The sequence below is a fragment of the Galeopterus variegatus genome, unplaced genomic scaffold (assembly GCF_000696425.1).
Source record: "Galeopterus variegatus unplaced genomic scaffold, G_variegatus-3.0.2 Scaffold3399, whole genome shotgun sequence".
Lineage (NCBI taxonomy): Eukaryota > Metazoa > Chordata > Mammalia > Dermoptera > Cynocephalidae > Galeopterus > Galeopterus variegatus.
The window spans coordinates 85,014-97,599 of record NW_007729510.1 but is presented as its reverse complement, the minus strand read 5'-3'; positions in this window follow the sequence as shown (position 1 = coordinate 97,599).

Below are 12,586 nucleotides of genomic sequence, written 5' to 3'. Positions count from 1 at the left end.
TACAAGGAATAATTGTCTGACGTCTCACCATCCACGGATTATGGTTGTTAAGGTTCTGATGTACTTCCTTCTGGTGTTGCGTGTCCTGTGTGCTACGAAACTGGGGTTCTACCTTTTGTCCGATTTTACATCCTGCTTATTTCACCTTTTCTGTGTTGCCGGCATTTCCTACTCGCAGTTGGTTCCTCTGCTCCGTGACTGTCATGTCAGTATTTCCACTTCTACTTGCACCTGTGAGTATTCCAGCATGTAACCTTACCTAGTCTTTTTCTTAAAAAACTTCTCAGTGAAGTTCTTCCCCCTTCCTAGCCCTGCTGTGCTGAGCCACGTCCTCCTTTCTCCTTCCACAGAAATATCACCATAGAAATCTCCTGCCCTCAGGCTCTACCCCTCCACCACTCACTCACTTCTCCTGAAAGAACTTCCTAAAATGCAAACCTGACCATGTCTTTCCTGGATTTAACCTTCAGTGTCTACCCCATGCCATGCTCTTCAGGATACAGTTTTCACTCCTGACCCTGATAAGAGTTTTTCTCTGCTTGGCCCCTTTTGGCCTCTCCATACTCCTCTCTGGATCTCTCTGTCCCTCCTCCCACTCTCAGCTTCAATCCTTCAAATATTGGTACCTCTGAGTCATTGTTCATACTATTCCTTCTGTCTGAAATACCCTTCCCCTTTCTTTGCATGACATGACCTATGCATCCTTTAAAATTCAACACAGGCAGCACGCATAGAGAACACTGTAGAAAAATCTGCTGAATGTAGTCTTGCACAATCATTCTGAGTCAGCAGCCAAGAGTTCCTGAGTCTGTGGCCAGCTTCTTTCTCTCAGCATGTCTGATACATGACTCACTAATTGTTGGACGATATCATTTGTTGACATGATTCTGCAAGTGGAATTTCCCAAGGATTTCAGAAATTCCCTTTCAAATCCCTTTCCCCAAGCATTTCTATCTTGAGAGAAAAGAACAGTAAGGCGTTGTTACCCTGAGGATAAATCAGCTATTGCAAACATCTCCTACATGAACTGTGCTTTAAGGAGCTCCAAAGGAGGAAAACAAATGAGACTCAGTTTACAAATTGATGAAGTAAAATTAAACATGCAAATTTTAATGTAGCAAATACGAGAGTGGTTTGGGCAGAGATCCAGAAAGACAGAAGGAAAACTGTATGACTAGTTCAAAGTACCATTTTAGTGCCAAAGAAAAAAAGAATCTATTTGAACCTAAGCTAATGAAAGCTTTTCATAAAGTCATTACAGTGACGTAGTTGCGATTTACCATTTTTGCCCTACAATAGAATCTTCTGATATTTGTTACTGTTACTAGCTCCTAAGGTCACAGTTATTAACCTAAACATAAGGATGAACATGTTTACACAATTTAAGCAGCAATGAAAATCAGATAGGTCAGAACCTCATCAGATTCACAGGTGGATGTACTATGAAGCTAATTAGAACCCCTCACTACTTCAGGCTTTTTCCAAGGCCTTGGAAGGGGCCTAGCACTGTGTTCATTGGCCACATACTTTTAGAGAATTTGCGGAAGTTATATATTACAATAAATTAGTCAGGACTGCTTTTTTATTCTCACTTCCACTTCCCTTCTTTACAGTTTTCCTTGTATTGGGTGACATCAGAGTAGCTGTAAGCATTTTTGAGATCTGGCTAAGGGGAAGTTGAGTTGAGGATTCTCAAATTTCCTTTTGGTTTAGTGACATGGATTGCATTGTTTCACAGTTATGTTATGAATAATTCTGTTTTCACTAGCCATCCGGTGTAAGAATAGCTTCTAGGAATATCCCTTTGCTTACTGTGCACACTCTCGCAGTTTCCTGATGCAGAAGTCAGAATGCATGCTAAGGTACACAGCACCACAATGACGCAGGTATGGAAGAAAGAAGGGTGAAATACACAGAGCCAGAAGCTAGTCTGGGGAGAATACTTCCAATCATCAGAGTAAAAAATTATAAGCAGAGTATTTAGTTCACATCAGAGCTAGATAAAATTAACTCTTCCATTTCAGGAATATACTGAATAATACAGGGTCTTTGATTACCAATGTTTCATACTTTTTTCCCTGTTTAACTGGAAAGATCACTTTACATAGAGATTACCAGAATTGCTGTAGAGCATAGACTGGTAGCAGCATGACAAACAGTAAGTATATCTGCATATGAAGTCACATGCTTTATGCATCCAGCTATCAACAATGGCTAATGTTTTTATTTACAAACAGTAATTTAGTTTAAACATTTAAATTTGCATCATTAAAGAGCACTTCTTTCAAACCACAGGTTAATACACGCTAAGGCTGGGGGTTAAGCGGGTGGTGCTAATGTAACACCAAGGTCCAGGGTTCAATCCTTGTACTGGCCAGCTGCTAAAAGAATTTCTTTTTTAAATTAAAGAAAGGGTAATGCTGTTAGAGGAGCACAGAAACTTTGGAAGTCTCTGCTGTCTGATATAGAAACAAGGCACTCTCTGGTAACAGTTGATGGATACCTGATTTCTGCCCACAGAAAGCAGGTGCACACTGAGAGCTCTTCCACAAGGGGAAGAATCACCTGCTTTAATTCTCGTTGTCCCCTTCTGAGCTAGTGTGGTCATTCACTCTTTATAAGTGTGTGTGTGTCAACATTAAGACAAAAGAAGAGAGCTGAACTGATAGATGACTTGGGACACTCTCATAGTTGTAATAACCGAGGAAGACAGAAGAAGAACACTGGCTGTAATGTTCATTTTTACCACTAGTGTCTGGACCTATAACTGTAAACGCTTCTTCATTCCTCTCAACCAATAAATAGGACAATTTTTTGTTTTTTCAATAATACAAACTAAGTTTGAGCAAACATCCCAAAGGAAAGAGAAATTGTTTCTACCCTTTGTACAGAAAATTATCTTAAAAATCATTATTATATGATGAGGAAATCATGGGTATGTAACCAAAAATGTAAAGTATTTTAGAGGTGTTACAGGCAGTTTTTAAAAAATATATAACTTTATTAATATTTAAATATAACACAGCAAATAATTTCCAGTACAAACAAAAACTTGGAGTGATTTTCCTAAATATCATGAGTATGCTTTCCTGTTCATCAGTTCAATCCAAGAAAGAACACACATAGACAAGGATACATGCATGCTGATCTCATTCATCATTGAGCCTATTTGTCTTGTTTTTAATCATGTCATGGTTGAAAATCCTAATTTGCACAAACTGCACAATCTTTTTATCCTATTTCTTCACAAACTTTTGAAAGTACCCACATGCATTCAATACATGAGAGTTATTATTTAGGTGTCACAGAAATTCAATTATATATTCTACATGAAAAAATTCATCATTTTGTTTTAGACTTAGATCTACTTAATGTAACATCCTAAACACAATCTGATATCCACTAATGGAATTTCTGTTGTAGTCACTCCTATATTCGAAAAATAATTGGAGTAACTGAATACTGGAGTAGTTTTATATCAGATGAATATCTGAAAAAGAAATGGTCCTTGTATATATTTAAATACTCTCAAAATGTTTCCCCTGGCAAAAATCCAAAAACAACAAAAAACACTTATTTCTTTGTTTCAGGAAAATGGTATTTTAATAAAACACTTACTGTGGTAGTAACATTTACTGGGCAGGGGCAGCTGCCTGGCCAAGTTGAAACAGCACAAGAGAAAAGTCATAAAGCCCTGCTGTAGAATCTCAGCTCTTCCACTTGCTGCCTGTGACTTCGGACAACTACTGTGAGTCCTGGTTACCTATTATATCAAAGGCTAATAATCCTTCCTTGTGAGAATCAAATGAATCAATCCATAAGGAAAGCCAGCACAGACTGGTCTGGAGCAGATACTCAATACATATTTTAATTCTCACTCTCTTTGCAGCTTTGCTCAGCAATTGTTCTTTATTGTGACCTCTTCTGTAGCCTCAAGACTCACAAACCAAGTCATTTATATGTGTATTAACTTCTATGTTTGTGAAACAGTTTGGAGCTTTCACAGTCTTCATTCACTGGTAAGAGAGTTGCTAACCGGCTTACCTGAGGTCATGCAGCTGGTCAGTCACAGAGCCGAGACTATGGACTCCAGGTCCAGCATTCTCCACTCCCTCCCACAGTCTCTCACACAACCTACAGGGGCTACATCCAACAAGCAGCCCTTTTCACAAAGGGAAAGTGTACCCTGAATTATTACTTTGGGCTAGAACATTTCAAAGAAAAGCTTAAGGCAAGATTTAGCATTACAAGAGGAAATCCTTCCTGCTTCCCTGCCCCGTTCCTTACTTTCTCAGAATGGGTCTTCATCCCAGTTCTGGTGATTCACGTCCTTTGTCTCAGGTGTCTTTCCATGTGCTGCACAGCATCACAGGATACCCATGCATGCGGGAAGATACCCAGTACCAAAGGAGATAAACCAAGCTCCACGAGCATGTGAGCTCCACAAGGGCAGGGATGTTTCAATTTTCTTCACAGATACATCTCAAGTTTCCATAGTAGTGCCTCAAACATAGTAGATGCTCACTGTATATCTGGTGAATGAGTGAATTCTATTTAACAAAAGTGAGAGTCTGACATGTAACCTCACAAGGGACTCTCAGGCAACTGTGATCTGGCCCTTAGTCTGAATTTCTACAGCATTTAGGACAGCTGACCTGAAATTGCTGTCAGGTTTCCGGTGAGGTGTCAGGTGGTTTTCACCTTCACTGTAAACTCTTCTAAGACAAGGGTTGGACCATGTCTCTCACAATAATGCTAAACCCCAGCATGTGCATTTTATACACACACACACACACACATATATATGTTTATATATACATAAACATACAAATATATATGCTTATATATATATATATACACACACACATATATACACAAACACACATATATGTGCACCCATATATATATACACACACACTCATATATATGTACATATACATATACTTTTTGAGAAACTGATATTTGTACAAATTGTAAAGTCAATTTTATAAGTGTATTTCTACCTACCAAATTTCATTTGGCTAAAACCACAGTGATACAGATAACGTCTCTTTTTAAAGTTTCAGAATGCAAATGTGTTAATCTATAATCTTGTCCTATATGTTGGTATCCTCTACCCAGAAAGGTCTGTCTGTTAAGTACCTAAAGCAGAAGATTGTATGAAATTAAAGGCAAAGGAGTTGGAGAGTTTTGAGGGCTCTTTCATCCAGGTATGGTGAGGCCTCCCAGGGATCACTTCCCTATGAACAGTTCAGGGTACACCCCATTCCACCCTTGCTATTGTGATGCTTGTGGTAACTATACTTTATGCCATAAATAGTATTTTTAATAGGGGGCGTTTTATACAAAAATATTTAGAGTAATTGGTGACAAATTCTAAGCAAAAAATAATAACAATTTTAAAAATCAGCTAAAAGCAAAAGTTTTCCATCTAATTTGGAATAACACTTTTCTATGACTTTCTTTTGTGTGCCTTGAGTCGCCCAGGCCTGTCTTCTACGAATTTTGACACCCTGATTCAGAATCAGGGGGCAGGATATCCAGTCCTAGGCATGCACTGGCGAGTAAACAAATTTTTTTACTAAAATATTTTATTTATTTATTTTTGATTATACTTATTTATGGGGTAGAGAGTTGACTATCAGTATATGTATATAGTATGTGATGATCAAGTCAATATTATTAGCATGTTCATCATCACAAATTGTAATTACTTTTTGTGTCCCTTACCCAATTACTCTTTAACCTCACTCTCTCTTCCCCCTTTCCCACATCTAGTAACTACAGGTCTGTTCTTTCCTTCTGAAAGTTCAACGTTTTATTGTGGTCATTCTTTCTTTCTTTATTAGCTCCCACTTATGAGTGAAGACATGAGGTATTTCCCTTTCTGCGCCTGGCTAACCCCCTCATGCTTTGACAGAGTCTTAGTATTTCAGAAGGAAGATGTTAGGGGGATAGGGCTCAAAAGATTTAAAATCTTGATTTGTCAAGGCAGGGAACTGACTGGAATTGGGCAAAGTTACTGACATAATGGGATTCGTGGACAAGAGTGAGATCTTGACAGGAACCTTGAAACGCAAACTGTTTCCTGATTAGTGAGCTGCCAGCCCGGGAGAACAGATGGATGGCCTGATAATACAGATTTACAAAAAGTTCCTGAAGCAAACAGTAAAGCTCTCCATTGGATGGCAGTTTTATTTTTTGTGTAAGAATTTCCTGGAACAAAGACTTAAATCATGGTGACGCCAATAGACTTAGTTCTCAAAAGAATGTTCTAGGAAGCGAAAAGCTGTCTGTTGCTTCAACTCATGGTACAATGTCTAGAACGAAATAAGTGTCCATAGAAATATATCTGGAAGTCAAAAAATATTTGTTGTGTGAATGAAGATTATTTTGGCCCAGATTTGTGGCATTTGCTGATTTCATAGTGTAAACACCCAAACTCATGCTACTCAGTTGCTAACTGGCTAACAAAATTCCTGACAATTTAGCAGTCTGCTCTTACAGGTCCCTACAAACGGGCTAGAATGCAGCAATGATGGTGAGCAAGGCTGAGAGGCTTTCCATGACCAAGGAAGAGCTCCTATGAGCCCCTTGGGGTGGTGACTTTCCAATTCCTGAATAGGGACTGTTTCTGGGGTTTTCTTTTCCTTTTTTGCTAATAAAATTGTCACTAAGTTTTACATTAGGGAGTTGATATTCATATCCCATTAGTCACAAGGAATTTTTGGAGGGGGAACTTAAATGAAGTGAAGTGGGTCACCCCTCAAGGGCCAGGAATTCCTGTTCCCAGGTTTAGATGACAATTACTACTCCTTCAGTCAACCCTGGCCACTCTGAGATGAGAGTGCTGGGGGAGAAAGGGATGGCATGTCAGTGAAACACTCCTGTTCTCACTGTGCCCTGGGGCCTCATGCACTCCCAGCCTGCATCTCAGACCTTGGCCTTTCTGTGAAATGAACTCTCCTTGGCCCCAGCCTGCAGGAAAATTGGAAGCTACACTATAAAATATACTAATATCATCCATAGGCCAGGCCAAAAGAAAACCAGGAAACATTTGGCACACAGAAGTTGTCTTTGACAAATTATTTCCATGTCATATTTGCATAGATCTGTCATGGGCCTGCCATTTCATTGGAGGGGGAAACAGCATGACCTAGAGTCTGCTGGCGTCTTGAGTCTTACCTTGGCACTCTTTGTAGCCGAGGTCAGACTGTTTCTCCTCTTGCTTCACTTCTGCTCATCCTAGTGGACTAAAGACTGGTAGATCTGAGGCTACAGATGATTATACTCAAAATCATATGTGCTATGAGTGAGCAGCCTGAGCTGTACAACATTTCCCTTGGCGAGTATTTCATTGTGCTGAGTCAAGCCTGACAAGCAATTACAGCCCATGAAGCAGCATTTCCTGAGTCAGGTAATGTGAAAAAGAAGTGGGGACCAGAGTTTCAGCACAGCAGATACCTTTGGCACAACCATCTGACTCCACTGCCGTATTCTACAATATAAATTCCTCTCCACTTAATTCAATGGCATTGGTTCCTATAAATTCAATGTAAATCTCAGACTTTAGGGAATATACCTCAAGACACACGATGAACAGAACCTGGTGTTCAGCTTCTCCTGCTCCAAGTGTGAGTGTCCCCAGGAAAGGACAATAGCTGTCAGCCTATTAATTCATGAGCAATTCAATGCCACTTATGTGAAAAGTTCAAGTTGAGAAATAAATTTCCTCCTGCTGAAATTTCAGCACCTTAGAAACTCTTCAATGAGCAAACACAAGTTTATTCTTTGCATTAATAATGGAAAAAATTTTCATAAGATCATTTTCACAAAAATTTTTTTACAAAAAAATGTATGTGTCTTGACAAATGTCAGCATAGTGGGTTAGATTCATAAACTACAAACAGTGGCTCTATCTCATGTTACAGTTTTTCAAGGATTCACTTGAAATAAGTAAATATTATTTATTTAAATCAAGAAATCTAGAAAGGGAAGACCATGATTCTTCGTTCCTCATCATGTCATTGCTCTATGTTACCATAAATGAATTCAATTAAAATGTTACTTTTAAGTAAAATTCCTGGCTTTCCCATCTGAGGTCTTAACCATTAAAATGTATAATCTACACTCCATTTTCTTTTTTCCCAAGAATGTCCTATATCAATTCGTTTAGCACTTTGCATTTCAAACACTTTATAAAATGAACCCTGTGTGTAGATAAAAATATAAATAAAAAGTAAATAATTCTTTTTTCAAATAAATAAATAAATCTCTGAGGGGGTATCAAAATGAGGACAAATTACAATTCATTACAATAGTAATACTCAGCTTTTTTCCAAAATTTATCTCAGTCATTCGTTCTAGGATAGCTTAATTCTAGGATAGTTTTTCAGAATTCTTCCCCAATGCACTCCCCCACTGCTCCATCAGGCCCATACCTAACAATTGTGGGGTCTTGAGAGAGAGTTCAAAGAGAGGCCCACAGTCATCTATCTGTCTAAATATTTAAAGTTTTCTAACTGGCTACAGAAATGGTAAATAAAATAAATCCTACTCCTCCACCTTGACAAATATATATCAATAACGTTTTACAAATATGTAAAGCTATGGATTTTGTATGATGAGTGTCAGGAAAATATCAGAGATAATCGAATGCGTTAGTCCACATCTGGGCGTTCTGCTACTGTGCAGGTTATGTTTGGGTGTAGGCAAAATAAGGACATGCATGATTTATGATGTCTATTTATCATACAAAATTTATTTTTCTTGATTTCAGCAAAATCAATGATTAAGTTTTTGTCATTGAAACGTTTACATAATTTGTGTTCTATAGTAGTAATGCCAAATTAGACATTACTCGAATCATTTAATTCTTAGATATCTTTATTATTTATTTAAATTTGGAGAAGTTTCACTCTGCTAATGCAGTGACAATAAGATTCCTAAAGCATTACTTAGATTCAGAAACAAACCATGAATTTCATGTCCAGTTCACACACTGCAATGGGTCACCTGTGATAAGTTACCTAGACACTGAGCTATCAGAATAAATGAGGAACTGTATGGTGGACTGATTGCTTAAGGTTGTGCTTTTTAACTGATCTGAGAATAAGAGCATGGGAAATTGTTGGCAATGCAGGTACATGGCCCTCTTGACTTCCCCCAAGCTTCTAGGACAAGTCCTTGTGAAGATCCGCTTTATTAGCACACGTCTCCATCTCCTCATACGCAACCAGAGATGAAGGGAATAGACAGAAGCCCGGCCACCGCCTTTGCTACTCATCAGCCTCCCCAGTGTGTCACCCTGGGATATTCAGCCTTGAGCCTGAGCTCTGCTAGTCAAGAGAGAGGACGTTTAGGGTTAAGGATGGTTAGGATGTTCAGGGTCATTCAATGTCCCCACTGGGCTCTGGTTCCTCATGTGGCAGAGGTGCCCATGTGCTCTCTGGTACATTTTTTGTTTGTTTGTTTTGTTATGATAGTGAGGCCTTGTGAAGCTTAGGCTCAGGACAGGGGGACTTTCTACTCTGAGTCTAAGGGCAGTGCTGGACCCCATATAGAATTGACCATAACATGATACATTTTTTTTTATATTTGTCTATTCTATCGATTAGAAATTAAGCCCTATGGAACAAAGACAATATTTTACTCTCTTTGTATCCCCAGTTTTTAATATACATACTGCCTGGCATAGACACTGGGTTATCAGTGTTTGTGTTGACATTCTTGTCTGCTCAACCACTTAGTGGCTCTTGTGAGGGAAGAAATAGATATTTTGCATTCTGGATCTCAGTGCCTCACTCAATCCTGGAAACAGGATAATAATAAATAAGAAAATTGGTTGAGTAAATGTGTAACCTTAGAAGTGCACCCTCCTGAGAAAGTGGGGAGATAGCACAGTCTATGTCCCACCTGGTCTTAATGCTAGTTTGGCAAACATCCAAAAGGGACAAGAGGAAAATATAGAAGAAGGAGGAGGCTGGAACTCAGAAGTAAATCTTAGTCTCCATTCCACTGTTCCAGCTACTATAATTTCATTCACTATTTCAAAGTCTCCTTTCCGGAACCTTGAACCACCAGTTGGCCAAAGCTTCAAAGTCAGCTAAGGAACCTCAAATCCCTTGCACATCCTGCTCCTCTCACTCTCTTGAGGACCTTTCATTCTTTTATTTTTTTTTTTCATACCACTCTGAGGGTCTCCCCCTCCTTTTGACCCGCCCTTCCTCTGCTTCTTTGCTGGATGCCACACAGAAGAAGGAGTGGGAAGGCAAAAGGGCTGTCACAGTGTTTCTCCCACTGCCAAGAAGAACAATTTTGTTTCTTCGCTCAGCTCTCTCCTTCAGGGAGGTGGCAGGACTCTGGAAGAACCTCTGTACTCTTTACTTAGGAGACTAGCGAGCGCTGGTGTTGCCAACCTTAACAAAGATTTCCATGCTGCAGAGTGGACACAAGCTGCACAGTGCTGCACTTCGAATGACCGTGTCAGTGTTTGTCCTTTTACGAAAAACGGGTATACGCCAAAGTCCAAAGGGACTCCCCTGAATGTTCTGCTTTACATAAATCCCTTGGGGACTTTATACTTCCAGTGTGTCTGGTCAGGGAGCCACAGTAATGACTGAGATTGAATAATTTTCTCCTCATGGAATGAAGGCATAGGCCAAGTTTAAGCTGATTTAAAGAAAATAAAACTATGAAAATTTTCTTTCACACTCAAGTTTATGGAACAAAATTTAGACCCACTACCCAATGTTTGAAGACTCAAGAAAGTGATTTGAAGGACAACAGACATTAGATTTTTATAAGGGCATGTTGGGAGCTCAGAATTTAATATAGAGCCACTGATGTTGCTTTTTTAAAAATTATTATTGTCACGGGTATACAAGAGAGCTAACTGCCTCTTTTGTCATAAAGCTTTGCCTATGTTTCCACCTATTTTTATGATAGATATTTATGTAAGATAGAGGAAAAATGACTATAAAGATGTGACAGAAAAGGATTATACCCTAAATAAATATATTATCACAGAAATTCCTCTGTAATCCAAAGATTTTCAGTTTATATTCAGTGCATAATTTATGTATGATATTAATTCAACAAAATTCTGTAAGAGAAACAGAATGTGCTTCTATTCATTAGCTTATGGAATTAATATCTATTTTGACAGGTTCAAAGTGCACTTGGAATTAATATCTATCCTGACAGGTTCAAAGAACACCAGTCTCAAAGGTAGAATTCTCAGAAGGGAATTATCTCAGTGGTAGGGGTCAAATTAGTCCCAGTCTAAAGAGTATTGTAGGCTCACACCAAGACAGCTTAAAAACAATCATAGAAAGGACCAAAGTTATCTCAGGTAAACTAATTTCATCACACTTTTTTCACTACAATTTATCTTCAATGCCATCAGAATTGTTTTGATAAAATACAAATACAACAGTGTCACTCACCTACATAAAATCACTCAATGTTTCTCTTTTGTCCACAGTGCAATGCCCACATTTCTTAGTGTGGCACATGCCTTAATTTCCTAATCTGTGAAATGGGTATATTTTGAGTATCTATTTCTTTGGTTGCTGTAAAGAGATTTTATATACCCACATGCACATGCATGCACGCACACACATGCACAATCCCAGCCCAGTTTTAGACATAAAAATGCATAAAATAGTATGTTCTTATTAAATGTTAGTGACTATTAGTCATTATAATCATCATGGCAGTATTATTGTTGTTTTTTGTTATGTGCTACTACAGATTCTTTTGTGGGTCAAAAAAGAAATTTAGCAAAGGAATTTTGGCAAAAATAAGCAAAGAATTTGAAAATTGAAATACAAGTACTTCAACTGATTTTTTGAAAAATTAACACACTAGGAAGTTGGGTGCCAATGGTAAGGTATTATGGTTTCACTTTTTTCTTTATTTCCCTTTGTGCCTACCACAAGCAACATCTTTAGCTAGATATAATAATTAGCAGGTGTGACCCAATTAACTAAAGTACCAAAACAAATTTTGTGAAGTCAACCAGTGATGCTGCCATGTTTATCTTTTGACTCTGCTGAGGACACTGCCAAGCTGCCCCTTTATCAGTAAGAGCATTGGAAGCTGCATTCCTTCAGGGAAAGCACAAATTGTACAGCAATTTTCTGTGGCTCTCTATTGTGCAAACTTTCAGGGTGTGACGAAATTAAAACAGGATGTACTTCAGCTTCTTTTTTCTTCCTGACTGGAAATTCTCAGTAGATAAAGTCTACAAACTAGGAACTTATATAGTCACAGCCTTGATCAATGAACAAAATCATTGAAGGGAAACTTTTGCTCCTGGAAGTTCTTTTTCTGCACCTGTGCATCAAACGTTTAGTTTTACACAGTTACCCACATGTATAAGACACAAAAGTGTCACAAAATAATACCTAATAATATGTGATGCATTGTGGTATATTCTTTTGCAGAAAAAGAAATCTATCGGGCCGGCCCAGTGGCGCACTGGATAAGTGCGCCGCTTGGGAAGTGCGGCGGGGGCGCCGCCCGTGGGATCGGGCTCCACACATAGAACCGTTTCCGCCCCCCCGCCGGGCGGGCCGCCCTT